The sequence below is a fragment of the Gouania willdenowi genome, chromosome 10 (genome assembly GCF_900634775.1).
Source record: "Gouania willdenowi chromosome 10, fGouWil2.1, whole genome shotgun sequence".
NCBI classification, from domain to species: domain Eukaryota; kingdom Metazoa; phylum Chordata; class Actinopteri; order Blenniiformes; family Gobiesocidae; genus Gouania; species Gouania willdenowi.
In genome coordinates, this window is record NC_041053.1 from 22,601,279 (window position 1) to 22,607,474 (window position 6,196).

Below are 6,196 nucleotides of genomic sequence, written 5' to 3' on the forward strand. Positions count from 1 at the left end.
CTGCTTTGATTTGTTTTACGGATATCTATCAGCATCCTTTCATACCTTGTAAAGTTGATAGTTTAAACTAGATTATTTTTTCATGATTTTGTCTGGTATAGATTGAAAGATTTTTTGGTAATAAAAAGGGCAAAAGAAAGACAAGTCATATGTAAATAGAACAAGAGTTCATACTTTGCTAAACATATATTAAGTGCATTGTAATACAGTATATACAGTAGTAGGATAAGACATTGCCAAAGTTTTGTGTACAGTAAAATATGTCGCCAACCGTTGCATGACAAATCATATGTTGAATATCATGGTGCAATAATTTAGTTTAGTTTAAGGTGTGTGTGTGTGTGTGTGTGTTTCCCTTTGTGCACAGAGTGTAGGGAAAAAGAGGGAACTTTGACAGTAATGAATAATGTTGAAGAGAAAATGAGCATTTACACACCAAAAATATGACAATGATTCAATAGTTACATTTGACTTTCTTTGTACTGTTGCTTTTTACTGATGACAATTTAATTTTTATTTACATTTGTCGCGTCTTCCATTAGAAAAACAAATTAAAAAGTCGTCTTTTGTACAAAGTGCTTGTTTGCTTGAGGTTTCAAGACAAATGAGTCTATAAGACAAGAGGCGTTGAGTTTTAGCGAGGCTATAAAAGCACTTCGTGTGTGTGTGTGTGTGTGTGCGTGTGCGTGTGCGTGTGCGTGTGTGTGTGTGAGAGAGAGAAGGAAACAGGATGATTTTACTCATTTCAACTGCACACTAAACTTGACTTAACGTTATATCTTCTGCTTCTTTTGTAATTTCCACTTCATTCCATGTCTGTAGCTTTGAATGACTTTGATATGGAATTGTTAAGCAGATTGTTACCCAACAAATATAATCCTCCTGCTAATGCACAGACAAGCTTTGAACAATGAGGCAGTTTAACATGATGGTGTAGCTTTATCCAAATTAAAATTCAAAACCTTATCATTTCATTTTCATGTGGCCTGCACCAATAATAACAGCTTTCTCTTTCATCCACTGTAGCATTAGCACATTTCTAAATATTTACCCTGTTTGTTTACTCAGTTGTTTTGAGTGACAGCGGCTCCTGCTGCTCAGTGACCCCGCTCAGTCAGGATTAAACTCATCACTGTCATGTATTGGTTTCATCCTGGGTCACCTTCGCATGTAGGATTGTAGACATCCACACACAAACACACACAAGACACTTTACCTTTTGTAATTCCATTGGTTTGCAAGCTGGATTTCTTGGCTCTTTAACTGCATCTTTGTATTGTTGCGTATTGGTTTTTGTATGTATATGTATATCTAAAATAAAATCAGAAACACACCGTATTAAATGTCTTTGTTTTTTGTTACGTTTTTAGGGAAGTAAATTTTATGCAAATACAGTACTTTCATTAACTTTCATTTAGTATATATACAAAATGAAAGTGTATATATATATATATATATATACTAAATGAAAGTACTGTATTTGCATAAAATTGACTTCACTATCAAAAGTACCAGTAATTAAAAATTCCCAACATAATTTTCCTTATCACAACTGCAGATAACAAAAACATGATGCACATCTGTTAAATGTTTATAATAATGTAGTGCAACTGAATAAGACTGTTGTGTTTCACATTTTTAAGCAAATTTTATGTTTCATTGTGCTGAATGTGTTGCTGTTGTAGCCGTGTCAAAAAAAAAAAAAAAATTCTGTCATTACTTCAGGACAGACAAAGTATATGTTCTGTTCCATTCATAAACAACATTGACATTTAGGTTTGTGTTTGTTAAACCACATCAATTCAACCAAATCATCATTATTCATAGGATCAACAAAGAGCTGTTCAAACAGGCTCAACATTACACAACAAAGGTAGGAAGTCTGAGTTTAATAACTCCGCTGCATTCATCAATGCAAACGCTTTATATTGCAAAGAAAACAAATCTTGCCGTCACCATCCGTTACTTGTAACATTTGAGCACCATGTGTTATATTTTTAACAAACACTAAAGAACTAATAAAATGCTATGTTTAGCGTGTTTTCTGTTTAGCTAACCAGACTTTATATTGCCAGCATTAAATTGCTGCTTTTGGTTTCAAAAACCTTTCACATGGGCCTAAAATACAGAGTTTAACAAGGGCATACATAGAAATATAGTGTAGTAAAAAGTATATTTGGCTTTCAGATGTAGTAGAGTTTAAAGTAAGAAGTATCCCCCCAAAATGATACTCAATTAAAGTAAAAATACTCAAAAAATAATAATTATTTTCTAGTGTGCACCACTGCGATTTTTTTTTCAGTATGGTGATTCCCAAAGTGTGGACTGAGAGGTGGGGAAAAAACACCTTAAGATTTTGATTAGATTTCAGTATTTAGTTTTCGATTTATTTTGTAATATTTTTGAAGGCACATTTAGAATAGAATCGGAATTATTGTCTTAATGCATTTGAGTTCAAAACTGATATGACTAAAAGACATAACTTCAATTAAACATTTCTTCAAATAGAAATTAAGAAATTTATTTAGATAACCATAATTAAACAATGCATAATATTCTTTACCCACAAAGCTGTGTTTTAAACATTTGTTTATTTCACATTTGTAAAAAAAATAAATAATTATGTAAGATAAGATCTAGTACAGCAAAAGGTAAACGTTTACTTGTTACCTCAATTCTTGTAACATGAGCTCCTTTATGTGATTCCCTTGCCGGGTAAACAAAAGTTTCAAGAAACATTTCTGAATGTCTCACCTTCATACCCTTTCACTAATGCAGATCTTTACTCAATTATTCACCGCAATGTTATCAGTAACTAAAAGCACCACATTGTTTGTTTAGTTTGTGCTTCATTCACTACTGAGAAGTTCTTTGAGATGTTTTTTAAGGCCAGATTTTTTTTAAAACAGCAGTGCTTTGCAGTACAAGGAGAAAACTTATACTACATACATGTGAAGTTCATACAGTGCCATCTGTAGGACTTGGGACAGTCGTTCAAACTAGGCAACCCTGATAAAATAATTCCAGCATGAGTGCTTCCTCAGAGAGAGTTATGGAACTATGCTGTTGGGCTACAGAATGATAAGTAATGGTAAGCTATACACTGACACTGGCCCAATGAATATGGACCGGCCAGCAGTAAATTCAGCCTTCCATCACGTTCAGAACTGTCCATTTCCTTGTTTCAGGGATTCAGCCTTCTCTGAGATTTTGATTCATTTTGCCATAATGTCCTAATTGCTTGATCGAAATGCATTTTAATTAAGCGTTAAACCCAATAAGGTCAAACCACAAGGACAAGGAAATTAAAACGATTTTCAAATTTTGCTTAATGCCATTGGGTTCTGAAAGCATCATTGTCAACAGTGAGCAAATAAAAAAATAGAAATAAAATAAAAAAGATTGGCCTCTGACAGGTGTCTGTGGAAGTCTGGTAGGAAATGAAGAGGACTATGTGAATAGAAAATTGTCATAAATGTAATAAAGCGAAACTGAGAGTGTGTCTGTTTATTGCCTGATAAATTATCACTGTACATCTTACGAATTCAGTTGACAATTTTCTGCCAGCTTTTGCAGCAGCAAGGATGTTGTTTCTGGCCTGGATTATGGATTTTAGTTCCTCATATTTTTAAGAATAACTGTCTGGTCATTAATGGTATTGTTGGCTGCTCTGCATGGTTCCCAATGTTTGCGATTAATAACCAGGGCATGTGAAAGAGACCATTATTCTGACTAAAATGGTTTTCCTTTTTAAAACGTTATACTTTCTTTGTAATGGTCTACTGGCCAGTACCAGTCCTTGACCCAGGTGTTGGGGACCACTGTGCTAACAAATGTAAACAGCATACAAAAATTGTAGTTTTCAATTGATGAGGGTGTATACATAAGAGAAATAGTCCAAGGGGTATTTATTACAAAATACGTTGGGAACCACTGTTTACAAAAAGACAACCACATTTGAAAAAAGAAAGAGGCCTAGATTTGATTCTTGTGCCGTCCAGACGAGCCTGGTTGTCCATGTCTCAGTGTAATTTTGTACAGTCACAAAATGACTCGATCTAAAAATACACAGACAGAAAAATACACAAAAGAATAAAAACAAATAAATGAAACTGTTCCAAAAACCAAAACAACAGAAATGCTAAAAATCAGTCCAAAATGACAAGGGCACAAAATGTCTCCAAAACCACACAAAATGACAGAAAAACACACAAAAGGACAGAAAAACACAAAAAAGGACAACAAAAATACACAAAACAAGAGTCCATAAAGGCTAAAACGACAACAAAAATGCACAAAATAATTCTGAAAACACACAAAATGACAGAAAATACACAGAGGACGACAAAATACACACAAAATAGACAAATAGACAAAAAATATACTAACAACACAACTAAAACACACAAAATGAGAGAGAAATATATACAAAATGACATTTACAACAAAAAACATGTAAAGTGACAAAAACACACGGAAACCCTTTGACCTTTTCTGCGTTAATGCTCGGATTAGTAATTTTTCTCAATGCTGACATGAGTGTTGATCATGTGGCCCTAGAAACACACAATCACACTTTTGTGGCCCTTATATGATAAAAGTTGACAAAAAATACTTTTTTTTTTTTCCATGTAATATTTTTTTTACCCTGCCTTGCCCACCTTATCCCACTCTGTCCATTTTTAGGCTGTTGAATGTTTTCTGTTGCACTTTGTGACGATGTAAAGCACATTGAGTTGCCTTGTGTATAGAAATGACCTATACTTGCCTTGCCTCACACATGCCATGCACCCCAACATCTGCAATACAACTGTTTCCTAATGGCTGGGAATCCACTCAGACCTAAAGAATAAGTGACTGTAACTTTTAGCACCTGTAGATCATTCTCAAGTGTCTTTACTATCCAGTCACAAGACATCATTGGACACATTTTTCATCTGTCAGACAGGGTTGGGGGTCAGTCATAATTGTAATTGCGTAATTGATCATTTATTACAACTATGGCGTAATTCTGGGGCCTGGGTACTGCGTATGTGCATACAGGACCAGCGGTGCTGGGGAACCTATTGTTTTTGTTCTGATTTTTATTATAGTTTTTCCTATTTTTATTTTTCCGTTGGTATAAGTGGTGCTGCAGGCTAAAGCGTGCAAGGGAAGGTGGTGCAATTTGGAGGGTTTGCCCAGACCCCTCAGCAAAAACCCCCATATGTCCGCCAGCAGGTGGCGCTATAGCAAAGGTCAAGGCGTTTTGGCCTATAACTCCCACACCGTATGTGGCACATTCAAAAACCTCATATCCACAGATTCCCTGAATAGCACTGAATCATCTGGAATGGAAATAAATGCTGACAACACCAAATCTGAGATCCTTTTGTTGTCATGTGACTGTGGGGGTATGAGCTATATTTGAATAATTTAGGCCACTAGGGGGCACTGCAAATATGGGCAATGTATGTCTCTTAAAAGGCAAGACCGATACACATATGTAGTTAACAATTGTTAAAATATGTTTCATTCGTTTCATATCAAGCTTTCCCATATTTTACCATTTAAAGAAGAATTAAGGGTATACGACACAAACAAGGCTCAGATGCCCATGCCAACAACATTAAAACCTAGACCCAGATAGCACACATACATCTCGCTGACGTTAGCATAAATATCTCCATATCCATAGTCAATGATTATGAAGCCTAACAAGGTAACCAATAGATAGTAAAGAATTTTGATAATAGATATTGATAAGACCCATTATCATAACAGATGCTAACAGAAAGCTAACACAAGAGGTCAACTTTTATTAGGTTATTTTTTTCAGACTCAGTAATTGTGATTAATTGTAAATCGGCCACACAAACACAAGTTTGTAAACACTTTATTTATTTATTCTCAAGATGGCGTCTGCCCGCTCTGCTGGAACTTTTGTTTGTAGCCACACTGATTGGTATTCTGTGCCAAAACATCACTGCGCTGATAGTGTACGACCGTCAGGCACTTATTGACCTAAATCGTTCACATGAGGTACGTCTGGGCTTCAACTCTGAGGATTTTATTTTATCTGAGGATAAAAAAATAATTGTATTTTAATTTAAAAAAATATTGGTGACTGTAATCGTAATTGAATGGTAATTTAACATGGGTACTGCAAAACGTAATTGTAACAGAAAAAAGTAATTGACCACAACCCTGCTGTCAG